The 26,762-nt window shown below is 42.2% G+C and overlaps 1 protein-coding gene across 7 annotated transcripts in view; it reads right to left on the reverse strand.

Moving 5' to 3' along the window:
* Window positions 1–26,762, reverse strand: part of LOC310685381 (uncharacterized protein) — a 140,030-nt gene that overhangs the window by 101,431 nt on the left and 11,837 nt on the right. For 2 of the 7 annotated variants that reach the window (XR_014515152.1, XR_014515153.1), the window contains exon 2: window positions 23,668–23,831. The exons of 3 other annotated variants lie outside the window; for them this stretch is intronic. The gene's annotated coding sequence lies outside the window, so the exon portion shown is untranslated. Of the gene's footprint in view, window positions 1–2,228; window positions 2,296–18,972; window positions 19,178–23,667; window positions 23,832–26,762 lie in introns of those variants that run through there. 2 more of the 7 variants (XR_014515154.1, XR_014515155.1) reach the window with 2 other exon arrangements.

Consider the following 26,762-nt stretch of genomic DNA (forward strand, 5'->3'; position numbering starts at 1 on the left):
ACTAATGTCAGGAATTGAACTCAATAGATTCAACCTACTTTTACTCAGAGTTGATCCACTGAAATTAATGGGCCTAACTTAGTCATGGCCATTCATTTCAATGGGTCTACGCTGAATAAAAATTAGTAGCATACATCCCGTTAATGTTTTAGTCAGGTTTGCACTGAAAATGTTTTGATGTGTGTGTTTCTAATGACTTAGACTACTATTTCACCTGGGATCTGACTAGAGCATAAAAGTAAGATATGATAGCAGCATTCCAGAAACAGCTACAACATTAAGCCAAAATCATGTGAGCTGTTTTTATTTGATTCCCATTAAAAGGACTTGCAAAACTGGCATTTGAAACAGATAGGAAACACTCCATGTTTCCTCTTGTAAATTAAACTGGTGGTTTGGCTGGAGCTCAATCAACAGTTCAAGTATCCATTGGATACAACTAATGAGCAAGGCTGCAATCCGATTATGCACTTACTTGGAAGTAAGTAGTATAGAATTTAGTGGGGCCTACTTGTGAGTAAATATACATAGGACTAGTATTTTCTGGACAGCAAAAACCCTGGACTGTTTTGCAGAAATGGTCACATAAAGCATATTGGAACAGCTGATTTCAATATATAGATGTTTCTGTTTCGTTTGTGTTATAATGGCAATAAAATACTTTACACAGTGTTGATTCAAAAACATTAGTTAAGAAGGTCAGAGAGCCACATTATCCCTATTGTTGCAAAGCAGCTGCTACCTTGAAGGCTACTGTTTTAGGAAAACCCTGCAGTAGTCTATGGTCATTACATAATATATCATTGCAAGACTGGGGGTTTGCACAGCGAGAGTAAATGGAGCCAGACATTCTGCTGGAGACTGCCTTAATGGTCAGTAAAAAAGGTTTGGGGCATATCTTTTGTTAGTTGGGGAAGTAAATGCTTCCTTATTTCTCAGTCCCCTCAAGCCAGAAACTGGGGGTGGGGAGCCAGCTGTGAATGGAAATCTAGGTTGGCCACTCAGTGTATTTTGCTGAATGAGGCAAAGGACAAGATGGTGGCACCTATTCCATGTACAGAAGCTGACGAGACCGGCAGCTGAATCTTACTTCAGCACTGGCACCAGGAAAGCATTGTCCACTGCTCCTGAAGGTAACAGTGACACAGGGAAGGCCACATGGCACACATGCACTTCTCACCTCAAGCATCTCACTACCATTCCCTGCCTCCTAGTCTCTGCCTCCTGAGGCAGCTGCTTTAATGTGCCTAATAGTAAGGCCAGCCCTGGGTGAGTCACAGCAAAATTTGGGAGGGGCAAGTCAGAGTGAGGCAGCTTGGAAACCCATGCAGGCCATGATGAAGACTCCCCGCCCCCCCAAAAAGGACCATGTCTGCCCATGTGTGGCTTAAAGATTGTTTTAATAAAGCTTCTACCAGTAAAGCAAATATCCTGCCTAGGTTCTCTCATACGGTATAGTGACTCCGAAAAACTCATGCCTTAAATTATTTCTGTCCCATCAAAATGGCGTAAATATATATTATTATGCTCATCACATTGTGAAACACCAGGTAGCTATTTGAAATGGTTACAACTTTCCACTGGATAGTTTAACATTCTACAATCATGAGCTAAGGTACTGTTAACCTGTTCTCTTGAGGCAAGTCCCCACCCCCACCCCAATGTTTACTGATATATTCTATATTACTTAGTGCACATTTCTCTCAGTTAATCTCCATGTGATCCCCTGAAGGGGTATTTATTACAGATGTATACAACCTGTCCTTAGAAGTGAGATTAATGTAATATGACACACACTAGTAGCACACCAGTGTTTAAATGTTTTTCAGAAAGTTAGCAAATTTAGTTAAAGTAATACTTACAGAGTCTTCTGCCTAGATTCCAGCATGGAAAAAAAAAGTTCCAAATATTAAACATTGCTCACTGTAGGTGGCCAATTAATGCACAGTGCCCAAGCTGGAATAAACCCTTCAAATATATACATAAAGCATATAATCTCTTATCTGCTTAGGCATTATCAAATTTTTAACAAATCCTAGTAACTTCAAACACAGGTTTAATGGTGTTAAAACATTGTAAAGTAAAGAACTGAGTTTTTAAGAACATAATCTGTTCTAGAATGTTTCAAGAGAACTACTTTGAAATGCAATTATAATCTTATCCCACGAAGAAATTGATGTCATTTTTAAACAAATCAAATTTATTAAAATAATGAGAAATGGATAGTCCTCCCTTTCCCAAATTTGCAGTCATCTCTTTCTTGTGGGAAAATAGTTCAAGGCAGTCAAATATTTGCTGAATCAAAAAAGAAAAAGGAGTTCCTGTTACTTAAATGCTTATCTATTTAATAATAATAAATAATATTTACTTGAGAATAAAAAAAAAAATCCAACTCTCATTGGGCATGTAAATGACAGCTTATTGTAGGGGTGGTTCAGGTGGTTCAGTACTATACATGCTGTGTTCTTGGATGGCTTGAACCATGCATCTGAACCACTGGAAGTGCCACACCTGAGATCTGTGAGTTATCAGCTCAGAATTATATGTTACATTGCTCCAGGGAATATATATCAAGAAATGATTCTCATATGTGCAAAACACAAGCCAGCATGTGGCACAGATACACAAGGCTACATCACATTTATGTAGGAGCCAGAGGGCAAGTAGCCTGTGTAAATCACAGCTAGATCTACATGTCTACCTTCCCTTCCAGTGCTGGTGCAGGTTCCTTACTTAGCAGATTACAGCGTAGTTGGAAAATGTGTGGCCTCCAGATGTTGCTGCACCTCAATGCTTATCAGCCCTGACCAATATGACCATCAGGGATGCTGAGAGTTGCTATCCAACAAAATCAGAGGACCACAGGTTCCCTGTCTTAAGAAGATATTAATAGCTCTGCTGAATCAGGCCATTTAGTTCAGTTTCCTATTCTCACCATGATCAACCAGATGCCCATGGGAAGCCCGCAAGCAGGACTTGAGTGCAACATCTACAGCTTCCAGCAACTGGTATTGGGAAGCATACTGCTTCCAACTGTGGAGGCAGAGAACGTCCACTTTGTCTAGCAGCCACTGACAGCCTTATCCTCCATGAATTTATCTAATCCTCTAGACTAGAGACTTGATGCTTTTGAATTATGGTGCTGGAGGAGACTCTTGAGAGTCCCATGGACTGCAAGAAGATCAAACCAATCCATTCTTAAGGAAATCAGCCCTGAGTGCTCACTGGAAGGACAGATCCTGAAGCTGAGGCTCCAATACTTTGGCCACCTCATGAGAAGAGAAGACTCCCTGGAAAAGACCCTGATGTTGGGAAAGATGGAGGGCACAAGCCCCCCTCCATAAAGGGGATGACAGAGGATGAGATGGTTGGACAGTGTTCTCGAAGCTGTCCAAACTGAGTTTGACCAAAGGGAGGCAGTGGAAGACAGGAGTGCCTGGTGTGCTCTGGTCCATGGGGTCACGAAGAGTCAGATGCGACTAAACGACTAAACAACAACAAAACCATCCCGAGGGACGAGGGTTTCACCTAAGCACAAGAGATGCTTTGAATTTGACTTGCAGTATTTTTGGAAAAATGGTTAGCCACTTGACCTAAATAAATGGAACATTGGGCCTTTTCACATGTTGCAATGTAAGCAGGCACAAGCTGTCTCTACACATGTACAAGTGTTTGTGTGAGAGAGTATGCACTTGATGTGTACAGCTCAACGACACAGATACACTGAATAGACAGTCACTGAATGTTACATGAAATAACTGTATGAGTATACAGTCAACAATTTGTGTGTACAGATATTGCAGTTGTTGAATGTAAGGTGTGAACAACCCAATTGGAAATAGCTTTTGGCGAACTGTTGCTCTTTTCAAAACAACAACACTATACATTTCAGCATGCAAAATCAGCTGGGACTGTGTCCTGTTCCAAAAAGCTCACAGAATGGGGCATGAGCAAATCCCCCTAAGCCTTCCCCTGCCACGCCCTTCCTTCTTTGTGACAGCTTTGGCTCATGAGACTAGGCTATAAAACAGAGTGTCCTAGATTACTGTTGTTTGGAGAGAGAGAGACAGAGAGAGAGAGGAAAGAAAGCATTTAATTTGCATACTGTATGCAGTTCACATCACTTTCTATAGAGCTGGAGCAACCTAAGGAATTCCTTTTCAATTTGCTCCAAAAAAACCCCTTCCTATTCCCTGTGGAATAAATGCCTTATCTATTTTCAGAAAATGCTGACTTCATTTCAAATAAAAGGGACTTATATCCAAATGCAAGTGATGCCAGAGAGAGCACCCTTGTAACTTTATACAATACGCAAAGCTTTAAAGTATTTACAGACCACCCTGCATATCAACGTCAATGAACTCAATGAGGATGCATATTTTAGTGCTTTGATGTTTTACACAAACACAAAAGCTACAGGGAGGGGGAAATATGCCCACGAACTAATGGCCCTCTAGCCATATATGGTAGCTGTGCAAGGTATATCTTTGACCTTTCCACGAGTAAACAAGAGGCACAGAATGCCACTGCTGATATTCCATGAGCCAGTTCATACTGAAAACAAAGTGAGACTTTGCAAGCTTCACACTGATGCTGCCTGCAATGCTTCTTCCTCTTGGCACGCCATGGTATCTACTTTCCAGCGAATAGACCTATGGCCAGAATCCAACACAGACATTCATTTCAGCAGACTTAACTCTTTTGTTTGTTGATTGTGGCCTGCAGGACAGGTGAACTTTTCATTAGACAAATGAGTTCTTTAAAACAATGCAAGTGTTGGAACTCAGGACTTCAACTTAAGACAAGGCATTCAGAAGAATTAAAGCTGCAGTCCTATATATTCTTACCTGGGAATAAGTCCCATTGAACCCAATATGCATTTAACCAAGTAGATGTGCACAGATTTGTGAGGTTAAAATATCTCTTGTTGATGGCTACAACCCATCTCTGCTACACCTGTATTCTAAGAGAAATGGTCTCCCAGCCATATAGTTAAAAAAGAAACTGCTATGCCAGAGTGATGGAGAACGGATTGGCTTGGATTTTGCATGAGCCATACCCTGAGTTGGCAATACACAAAAATGGGCATGCAGGCTGCACAGCTGAGTTACTGTCACAGAGCAGCCATCAAAGGCAGGGGACTGCTTCATGACAATTCAAGCTCATGCTGGTCTCCCAGGATAACAGTGTAGGCACACCATGAAAGCACCTGCACTTCCCAGCAAACCCTCTCTGCCACCATCAATATGTAAGCTAGCCTTTGCCAACCTGGTGTCCGCAGTGCTTACTGGGGCTGATGGGAGTTGTAGTCCAAAACATTTGGAGGCACCAGGTTGGTGAAGGCTGATGTAGGCAACTAGAATATTAGCAAGCCCACACCACTCCTGAGTTGCTGTTTAGTATCAGCAGCTGAGCGGTGAAGGCCCTCTTCGCTGCAAGTACATCATTACTTTCTTCACAATACGGATCTACACAAGAGCTACACAGAACCCCAACCCCATCTATCCTAATGAAAAAAGCATGTGTAGGAACACAAGCAGACAATTAACCACACTATGGGATGTGTATATGGCCACCAATGGTTTCTTCTGGCCACATTATAACAACTACAGTGGTACCTCTGGTTAAGTACTTAATTCGTTCCAGAGCTCCGTTCTTAACCTGAAACTGTTCTTAACCTGAAGCACCACTTTAGCTAATGGTGCCTCCTGCTGCTGCCACGCCACCAGAGCCCGATTTCTGTTCTTATCCTAAAGCAAAGTTCTTCACCCAAGGTACTATTTCTGGGTTAGCGGAGTCTGTAACCTGAAGCATATGTAACCCGAGGTACCATTGTATTTCTTACATTATTTTATCTCACCCCTCCAAGGAGGTTGTGCTTGTATATGATTCCGCACCTTTTATCCTCACAATAATCCTGAGAGGTGAATTGGCCTGGGAGACAGTGATTGGCCTATCCAGAGAGGGAATCTGAGGAGAGGATTCCCCCAGTTGTGTGGGTTCTTCATCTGAATGCTCATTTAATTTCTAGCGTTTTAAAAATTAATTTTGGAATTGTATTCCATCAGGCTGCAGCAGATGAAGATGGAAAGCAGGGCTATTCCATTTCTACTGGCTCTGTTGAAAAGGTATTCCCATTTGGCTCCTTTCTCCCTGAACTGTTTCCATCATTTATTCGGTTTACTTACTTTCAATATTTAGAGGCCACCTTTAAGAGTTTAAATCTTAAAGTAATTTTAAGATTTAAACTCGTAAGTAATTTTAAGAATTTTAAGAACTAGTACCTGAATTTGTTCCTCCCCCACTCTTCCCTTCCCCCTCTTGAAGTTACCCATTTACGGTTAGCACCACAACAGCAGACTGAGCAGGCACACAGGTCATCTAGTCACAGTCTTCCCTACTATGATGAGGTTAACTGTATAACTACTTAACCAAAGCAGAGGTAGGGAACCCGTGGCCAGCCAGATGTCGTGGGACTCCAATTCCCATCAACCCCAGCCAGCATAGCCCATAGCCAAGTTGTAGTCCAAAAATATATGGAGAGCCGTGAGTTCCTCACCCATAAATTATAGGGATTTCTAAAAATGCACCCATACATATAAATTAGCTTATCAAAGCAAAATTATAACCACGGCTACTCAGAAGTAAGTCCTATTGAATTCAGTCAGATGTACTCCCTGATAAGTGGGGCTGGGATTGCAGCCTCAGTGATAAAGGAAACCAAAAGTATTTAACTGTAGCAAAAGCCACAACTACATCAAATTTTGGTGTGTTGCCATTACTGACTTTAAATTTCCAAGCCCAGACATTGCATGATGCAAGGTACTTAAAGATATTTATTTAAAAGTATACATTTACTACAAGAGAGTCATACTTAAATCACATCAGTGTCAAACATAGTTTTACATTGCACCAAAGCAAATGAATAAAGCTAAAAGACAAAAGCTGTTCTGCCAGCTCTGAAGGTCTATGATACCAATTTATTTTTAGATTTATAGCCTGTCCTTAAGTATGGGGTGATAACATCTCCATTGCTTATTTATACCCACAACCTGGTGAGGTAAGACATTATTGTTCCCACTTTAGAGATGCACAACTGAGGCTGAGAGAAAACAACTTGCTTCGGGTCCTCAGTTAACATGCTTGAGCTGAGTGTCAGATTTACCTCTTTACAGCCTACACTTAACACTCTGCTTGTGTTGTGTCAGAAGAAGGGCATTTATCTACTTTCCCTTTTGCTTGAAAATCCACATAGGACAATTTTTACCCCAATACATTAACAGTCGCTGAGACAATGAAGCACACCAATGGTGGTGGGAATCCCAATAAATCTTTGTGGAATCTTTTCTGTCCCAGGTGCTTACTGTTTTCAGAAAGAAAACCATATATTATAAGGGCTAGGTGGTAATTCTGCCTCTATATAAATTTGGCACTCAAAAGTACACCGGGTAGATTTTATTGTTAACCACAGTGGTCTTGCCTTAACGGAAAGTGCCTACTCTTGTGCAGAGCCTGGGTAGCTTAGCTGGTTAGAGTGTGGTGCTGATAATACCAATGTTGTAGGTTTGATTCCCGTATGAGACAGCTGTATATTCCTGCACTTCAGGGGGTGGGACTAGATGATCCTCAGTCAGGGCATCTGATTTTTGCTGATACTTGTTACCGATTGCAGTCTCAGGCACTGTATCTCAACCAAGTCCAGAGGGTTCCCCAAAATTTAGAAACTATTTTTGGATATGAGGGATTAGTGAGAAACAGGGATCCCAACCTGCGAGAAGGGCTTTTTACAGAGGCAAATCCCTCACTTGTTGCAACCCAATATCTTTTCTTTCGGACACTCCTTTTGCATTATGTTAAGACAGCAGTGGCAGGTAAACCTCCATATGAAACATAACCACTGATAGCAAACAAATACCTGCAGATATGTCTCTGTGTGTGTGTGTGTGTGTGTGTGTGCGTCCTCTATATGCTTGTGTTATAACAAGCAAGAGCTCAAGACATGGCATTTCCTTTAGATTTAATGGCCAGCTGGGGTTAATGGCCAAAGGCTACACTTCAGGCCAAGTACTACTCCCAACTGGTCATTAATCCCCAGGAAATGCTCTGCATCTCAATCATTATTGCTTAATTTCAGGGCAAACAAACTACTGTGACTGAGAGTATGCCATCGGTTAAACACAGGGAGCAAACATTCCGCGGATGTAATCAGCTGTTTACACAACTGTCTGTTGTCTATAATAGCAAGAATTTCAGATACATGAAGCCTTGGGTGCCACTGAGCTCTGTTCTGGTTACTGCCCATTAAAACAAGCAGCAGCTGAACTATAGAAATGCTTAGAGGTGGGTGGGATCATGCCTTTTCTGGCTTATTCCATGAATAAGTTTCTTAGTACAGTGTCAGTTAAAATGCATGTTTTTAAAGTTTAAAGTTTCTCTTTGCTCTGATATTGCCAAATTGTGTAAAATTATTTTCTTCTGCTCCTTCCTTTTGAGGAGTTCTCTACATAAGATATTTTAACAAAGGAGCCAGCAATATCCCGGTTCACAAGCTGCATGTGGCTGATTATGATGTAATTGTGCAACCCCTGATTTCAAGCTATAATTCTGAGTGTCCCAGCTCTTTTTTGTAGAGACCCAGGACTCTGAGTATATTTCACCTATTTGTTCCATTAGGTATTTACACTGCAACCTTCAGAGAGAGGAAGACAATCATTCTCAATATATAGATTTAAGTTACACATTTTGGAATTACAAACATCATTCACACACCTCATCTTTGCCAGCTAACTTCTAAATGCAACATCATTTCACACATTCCAACATTTACAATACAAATTTCAGACATGCCACAGATTTATTAAATTATCAGCAGTAAAATATACTGTGGGTTCTTCCCAGGCTTTTGCTTTACAAATATTTACTAGAACATAGACTTTGTTATATATCTGAGGTTGCTCAGTAATCCTCTGATTGGAGACCCACATGCCTGGGGGGTCCAAAGAAAAACTGTAAATGGATGTAATAGTTTGATATATCTTAATATTATAACACTGCACACTTTTAAAAGCCAAACTTTACTGAGTTTAAAAATGCACACACACTCTTGGGGCCTTAATAAATGACTTATTGGGAAACCTTTAATTTCTGAAACATTTAGAAACACTTGAAAAAACACGTAAACGTAATAGGCTGTATAATAACAATTGTAAAGTTATTTACTAGAAACTACTTCTCAAAATTAGATACAGCTTCTCCTAATGTCAAAATAATGTCAAAATCAAACACTGCATTGGATCCGGACTATGTTAGTTGCACCTTGACCCCTATCCAGTGTGAGCGGCCATCTTTTTTTCATGAAAAATGTCCCTTGCAGTGATGTCACTTCACCATGCAGTATCATTCACATTGGATCATTCTGAGGCACAGCACTGGGCAGGTTCTTCTTATTGCAGCTCCAGCATTGCTTGAAGAAGCAGCCAAAATTTATCAAGCCCTGAAGTTTTAACCCCCTGCCAAACCAACAAAAAAGCACTGAGCAGAAACTAGACCAGGTTGGGCAGCCAAGGAAGTACTTCCTTATTTTTAAAAATAAAACTATATCCTGTTTATGCCATTTATCTGAAATTTCCAGGGTCTCTGAAGAGCTCACTTTAATCCTATTATGACATCTATTTCCAGTACAGGTCATATGTGGGGCATGGTGTGGACTAGGTGGAATGGCTGCAAAACTGCTGGTGATCTTATGGCTGGTTTGGACATGATGCTAATCATAGTGGAAAATCACGAGAATGAGCCTCAGCAAGTATTGGGCTCCTCCTCCTATCCAGAACAGCTGCAACGAGAAGTTACAGGATCATAGAATTATAGAGTTGGAAAGGGCTCTGAGGGTCATCTAGCCCAACCCCTTGCAATGCAGGATTCTCAACTAAAGCATCCACAACAGATAGCCATACAACTTCTGATTAAAAACCTCCAAGGGAGGAGAGTCCACTACCTCCTGAGGGAGTTCATCCCACTGTCAAACATCTCTTATTGTCAGAATGTTCTTCCTGATGTTTACTCAGAATCTCCTTTCTTGTAACTTGAAGCCATTGGTTTGAGTCGTGCCCTCTGGAGAAGGAAAAAAACAAGCTTGCTCCATCTTCCATGTGACGGTCCTTTAGATATTTGAAGTTGGCTATCATATCTCCTCCCAATCTCCTTTGTTCCAGGCTAAACATACGCAACTCCCTCAATTGTTCCTCAGAAGGCTTGGTTTCCAGGCCCTGGTGATCTTGGCCATCGTCCCCCACACATTGTAAACTTCCTTCTTAAATTGTGGCACACAGAACTGGACACAGTACTTCAGGTGTGGCCTGACCAAGGCAGAATAGAGTGGGACTATTACTTCCCTTGAACTAGACACTATACCTAGAATAGCATTAGGGTTTTTTACTGCTGCATCACACTCGTTGACTCGTGTTAAGCCTATAGTCTACTAAGACCCCTAGATTCTTTTCACATGTACTACTGGCAAGTCAGTGTCCCTCGTCTTACATCTGTGCATCTGGTTCTTCCTACCTAAGTGTAGAACCTTATATTTATTCCTACTGAAATTCATATTGTCAGTTTTGGTCCAGTTCTCCAATCTGTCAGGGTCATCTTAAATCCCAATTCTGTTTCCCAATTTAGTGTCATCTGCAAATTTGAGGAGCAATTCCTCAATTCATTCATCCAAATCATTTATAAAGATGTTGAACAACAGCGGGTCCGGGACAGAACCCTGCAGCACCCCACTTGGTACTTATTCCAGGATGACAAGAAACCATTAGTTAGCACACTTTGGGTTGGGTCAGTCAACCAGCTATAAATCCACCTAATACTTACTTCATCCCACCCACATTTTACCTGCTTCTCCACAAGAATACCATGGAGTACTTTGTCAAAAGCTTTACTGAAATCAAGATATACTTTGTCTACAGCATCCCCCTGATCTACCAAACTTGCAACTTTGCAAAAAAGAGAAATTAGATTTGCTTGGCATCACTTGCTTATGAGAAATCCATGCTGGGTTTTAGCAATCACAGCATCCTTTTCTAAGTACTCACAGACCAACTGTTTAATTATCTGTTCTCGGACTTATTGACGTCAAGCTGACCTAACAGTAGTTGTCTGGGTCTTCTCCCTCCCTTCTCCCTGTCACCTTTTTGAAGATGGGGACATCTGCAGGGACCTCCAATAATTCTCAAATACTCTGAGATTACATCAGTAAGGTGCTTTAGTACCCCTGAGTGCAGCTCATATTTGAATTCCTTTGAAGTCACTAGGTGTTCCCTTATCACCTTTTTTCACATCTTGGGCTGCAGCTCCCTCCTTGCATTGTTTGTTCTGTTATCACCAGGTTGGGCTCTGCTTTCCTTTTGGGTGAAGACAGAGGCAAAGTGGGCATTGAGCAGTTCTGTCTCATCATATACATTGATGACGCTATATAAATGATCTGCATGGTATGTGCCATACAACACTAATTCGAGTTGATCCAAATCCATACACAAATATGCAGAAGGCATGAGCTGCTAACTCTGTAAAAATGCAGAGCCCTGTCATGCATGACACTGGCATGTATGCAGATCAATGAGGGTACAGCAGTCCATGCTTCAAATAGTCAATTTTACATCTGGTATATGACCTTTGGATGACCAGCAAAATATGGAGGAAAAGGCTCCACCAGTCCCCATTTATGATGTCTTCTGGAATCTGTGGTATTTTCCCATAAGGTCCTCTACTAAATTTTAAGAGGAATTCACAATGCATAGAGAATTCCTTTCCTGCCTAGGATGCTTGCTAAGCAAAACAAACCAACAACAACAATCCCCCACCATCCATAGCTGTTGGGAAAGGTATTTGAAAAGCATGGACTGGAATTATATGGTGCAAGTGGTCGCACATTTTCAGAGCTGACAAATAATCGCTAACAACTTTGCTATGCTAGATGACTATTTGAAATAAAAGAATTGGGGGGGGGGGACCCAGAAAAAGGCAAGTGAAACTTGTTACACCAGGAAGTATAAACGGATCTTATAATCTTTTGTGGTCCCTTCTCCAGGAGGGCACCTCTTAGAGCATTTTTATATGGTTGAACTAGATTTAAGGAAATCCACAACAATCAGGATTGATAATCACATGGTAAGTACACAACAGGGAGCATGCGAAAGGAATATAGCTAGGAGGACTCCCCCAATTTCATGCAGAATGAGTGTTTGCATCCTTGCACTCATTGCTTGTTTTGTCATATTACCACTTATTTCTCACATATGTAAAGAAAACATATGGAATTAAATTGTGTGTGGAACAGTACCTTTTTGCCATGTAAAAGTATGTAAGCATTAAGGCAACAAACTGTTGAAAAGAACTTCATATCTGAAAATCCTAAAAGATTTCCCCAACATATGCATCCAGTAGTAGAATAAGGGGACCTCTATGATTCTAATACAGTAATTGGAAATATAGCCCTGAGGCACATAATGAGGATGACGGGTTTGGACAGGAGCTGGTTTAGAGGGCTGGAACTTGACTGGAGGGTTTTAGACGCAGCATTTGGTGACTTTAGGAGCTAAACCTTGAAGAATCATTTTGATAGGACTATGGCTACCATCCTAACCAGAGGCTTATCTATACTTACCTTTTGCCCTGCCCTTTAGCACTTAATCAGAGCAAACATCAATTTGGGTTTTCCTGGGTTTGCCATTTGCTCCAATTGAGCTTTAAAGAGCCGCTTTTCATGGGGAAAGTTCAGGAGCAAAGAAAAAGAGCACTTGGACATGGAGCTTGAAAGTGCAGGCTGTGCCTGGAAAGAGCGGAGGAAAGGTAAGTATGGATAAGCCCCATGTCTATTCAGAAGTAAGCCCCACTGAAGGTCCCAGTTACATAGAGTTAGAATGCCAGTCTCATGTACATATTATGTCATTCAACTATATTTTCATCTCACACGTCAGACAAATATTTTCTCCCACGTCAGCTTAAAAAGGTAAAGGTAAAGGGACCCCTGACCATTAGGTCCAGTTGTGACCGACTCTGGGGTTGCAGCAGTCATCTCGCTTTATTGGCCGAGGGAGCCGGCGTTTGTCCGCAGGCGTACAGCTTCTGGGTCATGTGGCCAGCATGACTAAGCCGCTTCTGGCGAACCAGAGCAGCGCACGGAAACGCCATTTACCTTCCCGCCAGAGCGGTACCTATTTATCTACTTGCACTTTGACGTGCTTTCGAACTGCTAGGTTGGCAGGAGCAGGGACCAAGCAACGGGAGCTCACCCCGTCTCGGGGTTTCGAACCGCTGATCTTCTGATCAGCAAGTCCTAGGCTCTGTGGTTTAACCCACAGCACCACCCACGTTAAAAGAGAGTGGGGGCTCTACCCTCAGGCTTAAAAACTAAGAAGACAAGAGACACAAAAGGAGAGTAGAGGAAGATCAGCTTTAAGAAGAAAGTGATGAGTTGCAAACTGGGATTTATATCCAGCTGAGGCTAAGCTGATCTTCCCTTGCAGATGAACTGGCTTGGGTACAGGCAGAGCTGATATTATAGTCTTAACAGAGAAAGACAAGTATGTGGCCGGCAAATGCAGCCTCTGCACCCCATCAGATACTTGAATCATAGACACAGAATTGCAGAGTTGGAAGAGATCCCGAGCATCATCTAGTCCTGTGATGCAGGGATCTCAACTAAAGCATCCATGACAGATGGCCATCCAACCTCTGCTTAACCACCTCCAAGGAAGGAGAGTCCACCACCTCCCAAGCCTGTCCATTCCATTGCCAAAGCTCTTACTGTCTTACTGTTTGGAGCATGAACTGCCACCACTGAGGAGTAAACATGCTAAGCATCACTTTCATTAGCAACAGGTTTATAATGATGCCACAGTGAGAGCAATAATAAACATTAGTACAAAGTGGTTTACTTCTCATTAAAAAAAAACAACAACCCTTCTTTGGAATGTTGGATGTTACACAAAAGTTAGTTTTAAAGTGCAAACAAATGTGGCATGCTTGACAAACAAAGTTGCAGTATCTCAGACAGTTCAGCTGTTGATTTCCTGGCCAACTGCTGCTTTATTTCAAAACTTCATTTGTAGGATAAGGTGGCAAAACAGAGTTGTAACCTTTCCCTTTCAGATTTTCTTGGACCACACACTGCATTAAATGTTAAGTTTCTTTGCCTATTTTCTCATCCTTGATCCCAATGGGAACCATTTCAGATTGCAGACTTGTGGGATCCCAGTGTCTCTTTTTCGACAAAATCTCGCCCCTCTCCAAAACAAGAAAAGAAAGATTAAAAGCAGGGACAAAATGGGACCATTGCTGATAAAGCTTGGGGAAATTGGAGCATGTGATACCCAGATGTTCCCAAGGTTTGGGATTCACCCATAACAGATGGAGTGAGAATTGCATCCAGCATTTCAGAAGGTATGTTGTTTTGATTCATCAGCCCGCAGCCTGCCTTGTAAGGGGACATGTGTTTTTGTATTATAAAACTATTCTTGGCTACTCAGGCATTTTAACAATTGTCTTATACTGTTAGCTGCTGTTTTTCTTTACAGTGAGAGAGCGCAGGGAATGCAAACGCCACAGCTATTAGCAGGTTCCAAATATTTGCCTAGTGCAATAAAACCCTGTTTTTGTGGCAATTTAAGAAGCCTGTGTGGCATACAGGAACCAGTTAAAACAAACAAATGTTAACGCAAGCTTGGAGAGTAATAACCCAAGAAGGCAGAAAGATATTCATCACACAAGGTATCATCTTAAGAGGGAGTCTTTTAGGAGACACTGACTGTAATTCAGTGTTTACTGGAACATTACTGAAGTGATCATTGCCAGCATGGAAGGAGAACCTCTGCTGAATGATTTTCAGTATTGTGGTTATGCTTGAGGAAACCTTTAATGACTGAAGATGGGAAGCTGTAGTAAGTACATCAACCATCACTTTTCTCCCTGTGTAGTCCCTCAGAGTGCTCCTGTTTAGCCAAGATGTTCATTGGGTCAAATTTGGGGGCAGTTTATGGTGCCAGTATTTGTACCTGTGTTGCTAGTTTAAGCGGAGTGGGGGAGGAACTGTGTGAGAATGAACAGAGAGAATGAACATGGTAGCTTGCTTGAGTGCAGGGCATCGCATAAAATAGAAGGCATGGCTCCTATAATAACTCGAATAATTTCAGACAAGGAATTTAATCAGGTGCAAGATTGCCATAGTTGTTGTTGTTTAGTCGTTTAGTCGTGTCCGACTCTTCGTGACCCCATAGACCAGAGCACGCCAGGCACTCCTGTCTTCCACTGCCTCCTGCAGTTTGGTCAAACTCATGCTGGTAGCTTCGAGAACACTATCCAACCATCTCATCCTCTGTCGTCCCCTTCTCCTTGTGCCCTCCATCTTTCCCAACATCAGGGTCTTTTCCAGGGAGTCTTCTCTTCTCATGAGGTGGCCAAAGTACTGGAGTCTCAGCTTCAGGATCTGTCCTTCCAGTGAGCACTCAGGGCTGATTTCCTTAAGAATAGAATAGGTTTGATCTTCTTGCAGTCCATGGGACTCTCAAGAGTCTCCTCCAGCACCATAATTCAAAAGCATCAATTCTTCGGCGATCAGCCTTCTTTATGGTCCAGCTCTCACTTCCATACATCACTACTGGGAAAACCATAGCTTTAACTATACGGACCTTTGTTGGCAAGGTGATGTCTCTGCTTTTTAAGATGCTGTCTAGGTTTGCCATTGCTTTTCTCCCAAGAAGCAGGCGTCTTTTTCAAATATGTGTATAGTCAATGCATGGAGCATTAGGATTGCACTCCTCACACTCAGTCTCCGTTCAATCCTCATAACTTCTGAATGCACAGTCATATGCTGTGGTAGAGCCAAAGCAAAACCCTTCTGGCATCAATGTTGCTGCCATGTACCACGGAGGTGGGAGGCAGCTGCAAGGTCAGGCCACATCTGCCACTTTCACCAGTGTGTCTGCTCAAACCTCATCTCTCCACCACCTTACCCCTCCCAGTACATGCAGTAACACTGGTGCAAGGCGGTTAGTGTCTTGGCTCCATCCCTAATCTGCTTGTGTGTAAAGCTGGGGAACAAAGTTGATTCCGTTCACATTTAAAAACCAATCTACCAAATTCACATTCTCTAAATCAATACAAAAACTGAAACACAACCATTATTCAGAATTAACGCTTCTCCACTCTTTGCAAGGCGAAGTATGCATAAAATGCTTAAATTAGTAGAAATAATACACCAAACAGCAGCACATTGGACACAACTGCTTTGCAAAATTATGTGTATTAGGAAAATTTATATACCAAAATGTGCATATCTGGAGAAATTTTCACTAAAATGCTGGTGAGTTTTCATGAGGAATTTTAAAAAGCCTTAAACGGATGTGGAAGTGTGGAGAACTGAACTGAAGATTGGGAGAAACTGAGAGAAATCAAAATTGGCAGGTTCACCCATCCCTTGTTGAGCATGCCCAAACTCTGTCCAAAATGCAGAGGTGGAGACATCAGACAATCCCATCCCCCTTCACCTACACTGATTCTACATGGATAGCTGACCTGAACAGAGCTAGTGCCTGACAATGAGGAAAGATCCATATGTCGACATTCCAGCTTCTATACAGCCTTGTTCTCTGTTACATCTGTTTGAGAAGCTGGTGGGAAATGTGCTCCAATACTCTTAGAGCAGCTGCTAAAGTAGCAACTGTTTTAAAGGGTCACCAAGAAAAAGGCATCATAACATATCTCAGACGAGGCAGTGCATAACACAACTAGCTTCTTCCAAGTACATTATTTATATTTACGAGATGTCTCATAAAATAATTGTTCTAGGCGCCATATAAATAAAGAGAATAAAAATATAGCAATAAAAATCATACGGCAACAAAAACCGCAATTGACTTGAGGCGGCCAGCATAAAGACTCAAATTAGAAAAGCCAGCACGATAAAAGACTACATACAGCACAGAACGAAAACAACCACCAGATTACCACCAACTACACCAAAGGGGTTTGGATCAGATCTTAAGACTTGAAATAACAGAAAGGTATTAACCAGGGACTCAGCTAGACGGGTAAAGAAAAAGTGACTTATATGCATTGTATGTGCAATGTTATATTGTGCCACCAGATGGCGATGTGGAGTCCCGTTTTTCTCTACCTGTTTTCCCTGTTTAAATTTACAGTGCTTTAAACTGAAATGCTTCTTTGATGTGCCTAGATCCAGCCCATATGCCAAAAAGACAGCAATGTAAGCATGAGGTGGGCTTCCTGGGGAGGCTTCTATTCTCCAAAACTTTCCCACTTCTCTTTGCCTTAGGAAGATTTCAGTTCAGAAATGTCTTCCTACTCCACAAGAGCCACAGGCTTATCTCACCAAGAGGTGCAAATGGAGGCCCCCCAATCCAATCAAATAGCAAGTGGGGTGGGGTGGTTATTCTGAATAAGAAGTGCAATCAGTGCAAATGCTAAACCCCTTCTGCCCCATGCCACAGTCCCAATCCACATCTTTTATGACTGTAATTCTGCACCTGAGGTTAGGATCTTGTTCAATCCAACACAAAAAATTCAACTCATCATTAGGCAGAGCCACTCCGTGGTACATGGTCAAAGACTACTACTTATTTTTCAGCTTCGGAACAAAAGTATGGCTGCTTGCTACAGCACAAAAAGAGCCAGCAGTTTGGGGTACCTAAGACCATAATTTGAGGTTTGGACCAATTTGGGTCTTATGCAAGGCTTCGTTGGCATAAGGCTATACTATGACATGCATAAGGGGTAGAAAATATGATCCTTTGGAAATAAAGGAAACACTAACCACTCCCTCAAAATGTTTACAGTTTAAGACCCATATTCAGTTGCTGAGGCTTTGGACGTGCAGAAAAAAATCTAAGACTGTGAGTCCACTGGGGGGGGGGGAGGGAGAGATCATGGAAAGGTGTAAAACTGAAGTATAACAGAAAGGTGACATTTCAGTTATGCCCATACCTTATTTCTTCCAAACATTTCTTGGGAGTGCTCTATTTTGTGGAAGGGATTTAAACGCATACCGTTAATTTTAGGTTTCGGCAATTAAAGTGGAATAAAGGGCCCTGTTGCCCTAGCATATCAAATCCACTTTAAAAAGAACTGGGCTATTTGTGGTTTGAAAAGTGACGGGGGAATGCATTGAAAAGTGTGGGATGAGTGAATGACTAATGGGAAGATGTATAAACATCCTGCAAACAAATGAGGGTGAATGCAGGAGGAATGTTCATTGTCATATGACTACCCCGCAAACAAATCAGAATGAATGCTAAATAAAGACCAGATATAATCTTACTGTGTAAGCTTTGCACAAGCAAATCAGGATGAATACGCCATACCAAGGTCCTCTGGGTTTTTTTTGTATAGCCATGAAGTTATTTTACATTCAATACACCTCAAATCCTGGGTTGTTTATTTCTGTATAGTGCACTTTTATCCTGGCTTCTCTGCATGGAGCTCAAAGTGGCATACTTGGTTCTCTCCCTTGATTCATTTTTCTGCACAAAAACCCTGTTATCTTAGTCTGAGAAAGGTACTGACTATGTCAAGTTCAAACATGGCTAAGTGGGGATTTGAACCCGAGTTTCTCCAAGTCCTAGTCCAGCACTCTACACCACACTGGCTGTATACTTTTGCTTTCAGCTTAAACTCTGTTCTCTGCTGCCACAAGGAGGGGAACAGGAATTGTTCCCTCCTTAGTAGGGATAAGAAAAACTTAATGAGACTCTGCTGGGCTTTGTAAAAATGTTCAGCAAAACCCAAGAAAATATACAACATACTTTTCTTTGTTTTCCCATGTACTTTGGGCCAAACTCTACCCTCAGTTATGCACAGCCAACTGCCACCAAAATCCTATTACACAAGCCGAGCATAGATGTTTTAGGGATGAAAGTTCAAACCATACATGAGAAGGGGGAAAGATGCAGATGCTTGAAACAATTCACTTTGTTCTCCATTGTATTGGACTTTGCCTTGAGGAGGGGGAGAAAAAAGTCTGCCTGTTTTATGGGAGTTCTTTTTCTTCTCTGACTCACAACATTGGTGCATGCATGTGGTTCTCAGACTGGTACTGTTCCCCAAGAATGGTCAACCTCTGCACCAAGAGTAGCTGAAAGATGCTCAGAAATTCAGTCTGAGTATCACTCTGCCAAAAGCAAAACAAACACACTTAGAAACAAGAGAGGGTTTAAAATCTTGATTAGAATCAGCAACTGCATGAAACATGTGTAAGAAACCACTGAAAGAATTGATTTAAATAGAGATAGCTGAAGGGGAGCCTGCAACAAAATGCACTGCAGCACCCCAGGTGAATGTGCATGTATGTCACCTGAGTCTATGGCTGAGAGGGCTTGGGAAACAAGTTATCATCAGACTGACAGGAGTCCCTGCTCTTATTTCATTTTGCTTAGTTTTAGAACACATCGTTTAAAAATCAACCCACTCTGAATGAAAGTCAATGGAGTACTAGGCTTTTGCATGCAGTTTGAGAACTGTTGAGAACTGAGAGGTCGGGCAGGTATTAGAAACTGAAACTAGCATCAGCCTGACCTGCAATATTAAGTGAAATAGGGGTCTAAATATTGTTGGATGACACTGCAGGGCTCTTGTGAACCACTCAACCTGTTCAGCAGTGTAATTCACACTGAATATTGCAGTTTGCCACAAGGACCTCAGCCCCAGCCCCTTCCAACCTGCAAAATGGAGACAGTAAACAGCATTTCCTTCAGAATTTGTGTTAGCCTGTTTGTTTTTTAGAGTGACCCGCACTAAATAAGACTCAAGTTTAAAAGAGCAGGAACTTGCCCAACTTTTTTTTGCTCCTACCTTGAGAGTTGTGTTGGACACAGTTGTTATCAGTCCTACAGCTACGTTAAAATTGTGGATTTCTCTACTGATGTACTGTATATGGGCAGCTCTCAATTTCAACCCTGGGAACACTGAAAACCAATAAATAACCTATCCAGACTGTGAGTGGTTTTCTCTGCACCTTCAATATATGTGTGTATCTCTTTCTCGATCTTCTGCTCATTTCTGTCTGAGGAAGAAAGAGGAGATAAATGGAGTGAAGGACAGGAGAGGAAGAGACACTGAAGTAGAGCTCTCCTCTTCAACTCTCCTCATTTCCATCACCACCCTAGCTTCTTGGCTTCAGGGGCATAGGAAGAGGGGTGCGTGGGATGCGGTCCGCCCCATGTGTCACCCTGATAAAATGGGGGGCGGCACTCATCACCTGCAGTGTGCATGAGCCACACGTCTCGGTGCCTGCAGGCTCCGCGCTGTCTGCCCACTGCCTCCCCCCAAGCTGTAGGGCGGCTGAGGCCCCACTGCACACCCCATCCCTGTGGATGCCACACACCCTATCCCTTATGGGTGCTGCGTGCCCCGTCTTGTCCCTATGGGCGATGCGTGCCCCGTGGCACATGGTGCCCATAGGGAGGGCACAGGACGGCACAGGGCGCGCACCATTCATAGGGGTGGGGTACGCTACAGAGCCTATAGGGAGGGCATGGGATGCGACGGCACACACAGCATCCATAGCGATGGCACAGGATGCTGAGTGCCCTGTTCCGTCCCTATGGGTATCGTGCTCTGCCCCTATGGGCGGTTCGCCCCACCCCTGGGCACGGCACCCTAGGTGCCCGAGAGGCTTCCTCCACCACTGTTTGGCTTCTCTCTCAGCTGGGCTATGGCCCTAGGCTCCCTCCTGGACTGCCTCAACCACATCCTCATCTTCATTGGCATAATTCATTTCCCCATCTCCCAGTTATCCTGCTGACTCAATGCATGCCCAGTTCCCATTGGGCTGGTTGTCACCCGACAAGCAATTTTCCTGCTTCTCTTGTACTTATTGGCATTCCCCCAAGCATGCCAGTCCCTCCGTCCTCAGCGTGCCTGGTCTCATTTGGGCTATGAATGCCAACACCCCCTCCTCCAGACTTGAGATAAAACATAGGAAGGCTGAAAGTGGGGATAATGCTGGCATATTTATGCAGAGATGCTAGCTTCACTTGAAAGAAGTGAAATTTTTTTTAAAAAAAACCACCTGGAAATGCTCATTATAGATTAGTAGCAACTGAAACATGGGTATTGTTAAATAATAATATTTATATTATATATATAATATTTATACTATTTTGACTTTTTCATGTTATGTATTTGATGTACCCTGTGATTCAGCAAGGGCAAATTTCGCCATCACCTTTCACATCAAAGCACTGCTACTAATTTACATTATCACAATGTCTGACCCTCAGTCTACACCACCTTGTGACCTGGATATGCAGTGTCAAAAGGTGAAAGGGCAACTTGCTGGATTGTCTTTTGTTAATTCATTCACTTAGCACTGCTTCATGGCGCTTTTAATGAAGAGCACCTACAAAGTTTGCGATTTGTCATGGTTTTAACAATTTTCATGGATTTCAAAACACAAAGCAGGGTTAAAGCAAAGCCTTTATGGTAGATTTGAGGAGAAGTCATTTTATGGGCTTCCTTCTACCCTGTGGACTATTTTAATCCTCTTCCAGCAATATATAACCAGACAACTGTCTTGTGCAAAACCTGAGGAATGTAGTCCAGCAGAGACACCAAAATCCATCAACATTCCATAATGTGGTCTTTGGTTGAAATATACAAATCAAGGCTGACCAAGATGCATTTATTTATGTAAAATATATATCCTGCACCATCAACTGCTAGGCCCCAGGGCCAGCAAATATTACAAATATATAACAATGTTTTTTAATGCAGTAATTAATTACTATGAGAATATATATATAACAATAAACAGCAGCAAAATTTCATCTGTTTTTGAACTGGCAATTTGATGATGAAATATCTCTCCTATGGGTTGTGGTAAAAAGGCAATTGACCATAAAAATTAGAAAACTGGATATACAGTAGTCAAAGCAGGATCCATCTCAACTGACCTTATCCACTGAAGCAACGTGTCATATTTACAAGTGTTACTTCAGATATGACAGAAGTGGAACAAAATTGGGGTGGGCCCACCAATGCACTGCAGCCCCCTCCTCAGCTTGCTTTTTTTGTGTGCATTTAACATCTGCAGAACTCTAAAGTCTATTTTAGTAGAGCCAAAACAAATATGGTTCCATAAATAATAGTAACCAGCATCAGTAGTAAGAAGAACTCACACTACATAGCTTCATTCTGGCCCTAGCTTCATTCTGGCCCTTACCCAGCTATTGATTTAAGATTCTAGTGACTAAAATTTGACCTGGCATGGGTCCCAGCTTAGCTCATGACCTCATATGTGGCATCAGGGATGAGGCAGGTAGACACACGGTTGTGTGACTAAGTCCTCCCACATCCTTGGAGAAAGCTGGTTGCTTAGTGGTGACTTTAAGCCTGGAGGATTGGCTATGCAATCGACTTCCCTGTGGGGAAGTCAGTTCAAGCGGAATGCAGGCTTGAAGTTGCTGCCCACCAGCAGGTGGGCATTTACTTCAAGCCTGGTGATCAGTGGCGCATTGAAGCACTGTGCATAGTTCTTTGCAAGCTTTGTGTAATGCTTTGAAGTCCCAACCAGCGTCAGCCGACATCATTGTGATGCCAGGTGACTGGCAGGTGAGTTCAGTCAAATCCACAGCCACAGCTAACCCACACCTCCAATGGCTTACAAATCTAAAACCTAATAACTAAATAATGATGCTGTGTTTGTTATATTACACTTTACAGTTTCTAACTGTGCACCCATTTTAGGTGTGACTAACCAATCTGTGTAAAGCCTTTTTCTTTTAAAAAAAAAAAAGTCAAATCAATGCCAAAACTTTCTCACAACGTACTGAGTTTGAGTGCTGAAAATATGTGCATGAAAATAATTAATACTAATGAAACTTGAGCTAAGGCAAAAGCCCAGGTTTTGAGGTTTGGAAGTTTGGGCTTATTGAAGCAAAAGAATTTACATTTATGTCTTATGCACTCTTGCTTCGACAAAAAGTGGAAATATCAAATGACTAAGAAAAACCAGCAACTACCAGATCTATCACATTAACACTTGTGTCAAGAAGGTGGGGTCTTCTGTTGCTCAGTCAAATCATTCTGAATCAAATTATTGTACATTTCATCCAAAGGGTCAAGGAGTGAGTACAGCAGCTGAATTTATCTCAAATGGCAACCATGCTGTGCACTGCCATTATGCAGCACACACAAATGTTGACAAATGACCTGTATGGAGTAAGATTACTGTGGAAAAAGTGTGCCCATACTTTGGTACTTACGGTTGTAGGAGGCCTGTCTTCTATTACAAGTGTGTTTTGATTTCAGCAGTCTATAATATTCTCATAAAACTTTGCCACAGACTGCCTTGACTTGTCATATGCTAAATTGTATGTTAAATTGCTGGCCATTAGTTATGTCACAGTGCAACCCTATTTACTCAGAAGTGAAGTCCCAATGGGATCAGCTGGGCTTGCTTTCTAGTTTAGTGCTGCAGCCTCACTATGTTTAAGTTCACCGGACTTAAGGGATCTGGAGAAAATACCTGTGCCTTTGATCTCCAGCCATATATAAAAGCCATGAACTACGGAGTGGTATTTAACAATGACATGATAGTGTGATGTGACAACCCACCATTCTCAGTGTAATCAATTAAGCCTTGGCAAACTCAAGGCATACCTGGAAGCTGAGATACAGCATGATCCAGTAGCAACCACTGTTGACTCCAGGTTTGGGGGAGGCCTTGGACAAGATCCTGTATGTGGGCCCACCTTCTCCTCTTCACTGTCCTTAAAACCCTTTGAAAGCAGATTCCCAGATAAGCACCACCTCCCAGGAAGTCGCTGTACAGAGATAAAGCAGAGGTAAATCCTTACTGGGCAGGGCAGCTCCAGCCTGATCTTCCAGGCTTTTCTGTTCTTATGCTCAATCTTTCCTATAGCTGAGTTTGCATTGTGGGGGAGACTAGAGTACAATTTCACCACCCATACTGATGTTCCTACTACTGTTCTGCAGAACCAGACCGACCTTACATCCCTGTTGTCCCTACTACTAATCCAGGGTCTGCCCCACACTTAGACATTTTTGAATGGACGGCCCCTTTGCTTGGAGTCCTTGTTGCCATCCCATTCTTTCAAAGTGGGTCTCCTAGCATCTCTGGTGGCAGAGGGTAGAAGGTCATGAAGTTTCCCATGGAGAGCATAGAAGTTCTTGAGGAGTGTGTGTCCAATGTAGGCTTGTTTTTTGTTGCTGTTTGGCTTAGGACTATCTAATTCCAAGGGTTCTAGTAGCTTGCAAGTGAGGTCCCGGCTACTGGGCCAAAGTTCAGTCCCATCGATGCTGGAATCTGCTCCTGGCTCCTCTACAGTCATAACTGAAGAACTAATGTTCTCCAGAACTCTGTGATAGCTCCTTTTCTGAATTTGTCTACTAGCCATCTAGCTGAGGCTATATGGAAACTTGGTGCAAAAGGAAAGGGGTACAGTGGTACCTCAGCTTACATACACTTCAGGTTACATACGCTTCAGGTTACATACGCTTCAGGTTACAGATGCTTCAGGTTACAGACTCCGCTAACCCAGAAATAGTACCTCGGGTTAAGAACTTTGCTTCAGGATGAGAACAGAAATCATGCTCCGACAGCAGCAGGAGACCCCATTAGCTAAAGTGGTGCTTCAGGTTAAGAACAGTTTCAGGTTAAGTACGGACCTCCGGAACAAATTAAGTACTTAACCCGAGGTACCACTGTATTGGATGAACAGCACTGAGAGATTTTCTTGCTTTTTACTAGAACAAAGCTGGGGCTGGTTGAAAAATAGCGGTGGCGATGGAAGAGTGAAGGAACTAGGTGTCATGATTTTTTTCCAGTACAAAAACCGAGTTCATAATCCTGTCAAAGAGGATTTCCTAAATAGGGAGACAGAAATCCTTGGCGATCTACTTCAGATCACACAGATACTGATCACCTTCTGCCCACCCCAGGTTTGCCTTGTTCCTGACATGCTAGTTCTCTATGTGGAAGATTTTTTTCCTCCTTTTGTATGGAGAAACTTCTAAACTATGAGAGTCTCCACCTGCAGTCTGCAGATACACCCCAGATACTGGTTTGTTACCTCAGTAAAAAGTAGGCCACACACAAAGAAGATGACTGAACCCCCCCCCCCCTTTTAACATATCATTTTGAGAGGCTATGTTATTTCTTCCCTCCTTCCTTAAGCAATGGAAAGTTCAAGGGAGCCTTTCTAAGGCATGCTCTCTCTTTTTTTTTTCCAAATGAGAAAACATACTAGAGTTTATTTGTTATATAGATTTGAGACTATTCTATTTTTCTGCCTGTGATTTAATTTTATAGATAAGAATCTCTCTTCCACCCTTGCCCATTACTCATACTCTGTTTTGACCCCTTAAAACTATTGGTCTGAAACCACACAATGCTCTGCAGTCTGCAGCCCAGGTACCCACATCAAGGGATCTGAAGCATCTTATTGGTGGCTTCTGGCTTTGCATCAAAGCCAGACCTTCCTCCAAGTATAATTCCTAACAATAAATTTGTCTCCTATAAATCCATTCTGTTTTCACTAGCTGTAACTCATAGACTGCTATTCCTTTATTGTTATAGCTTTGTTTACTGTCTTTCTGGTATTTCTGTTACAAATTTAAAGACCTCGTGGGACCTGTATATCTCAGTCTTTATTCATTAGCCATCAGAAATGTTTCTCTTAGTAGCAGCAGTTGTTTGTTTGCTTGTTTGTTTCTGTGTTTTAAGTTGAGAGATGAAAAATTGCCATTGCATGCCTCTTGTCACAATGTGACATGGTTCTAACAGGGCTGCATACCTCCTCTTTGACAGCATAGCTATGGGCCAAGCCTTTTTGCTGAGCCAGGAAAATCTAAAGCATCCCATCTCTGGAAAGCTATTTTGGTGGTGACCTTTTTTGAACATGCTCTTTACCTTTTGGGGATCTACAAATTAGCTTTTAAGCCTGCCCTCAACTGATTTTATTTATTTAGTTTGTTATATACCACCGTTCATTTCAAGAGGAAATACCAAGCCGGTGATGTGCTCAGCATTCTCTGAAGCTGGCAATAGGCTGGGTTGGAAGATTCTTTTTCCTAGATCTCACCTGTGGAGGGACCACCAGGAGGGCCTCATCTGCTGCTCTTAGAACATGGGCAAGTCAATGTGAAGGAAGACATTTGCTACTTGAGGATGCTATGGTAGTGGAGAAAGAAGCCTTATTTGCTATCACCACTGCTACATGGAAGACACAAAGATGTGCTCGTACTCATGTTCAATCAGATTCATTCAGGAATTTTTGCCACCCGCATTCTAGCCATTGTCCTTCTTGCTTCAGAGCCTTTAGTTCCCCAGTATGCCAGGGAGATGTCTGAGCTCCACAATGTTAGAGAGGGCATTTATTTTGTTCTTGTTTGTTGCATTTATATTCTGCCTTTTCTTCAAGGACCTCAATACGGTTTACATGGTACTCCGACTCCTCATTTAATCACCACAAAAAGCTTGTGAAGAGGCTGAAAAGCAGTAACTGGCCTAAGGTCACCCAGTGAGTTTTATAGCTGTTTCAGTGTTGTATTTTAAATTGTTGTGACCATCCTTGGGAACTTATGGTAAAGAATGAATAATAAATCTTCTAACAAGAACAATGACTGCACTCTGAGCAACTTGTCAACAATAGCATTTGCTCTATAGTGTAGAACAGGGATGGGGAACTTTTTTGGCTCTGTGGGCCTGATTCGTATCAGATCTAGCCTTATTG

Source organism: Podarcis tiliguerta, assembly GCF_965153285.1.
Source record: "Podarcis tiliguerta genome assembly, chromosome: 9".
Lineage (NCBI taxonomy): Eukaryota > Metazoa > Chordata > Lepidosauria > Squamata > Lacertidae > Podarcis > Podarcis tiliguerta.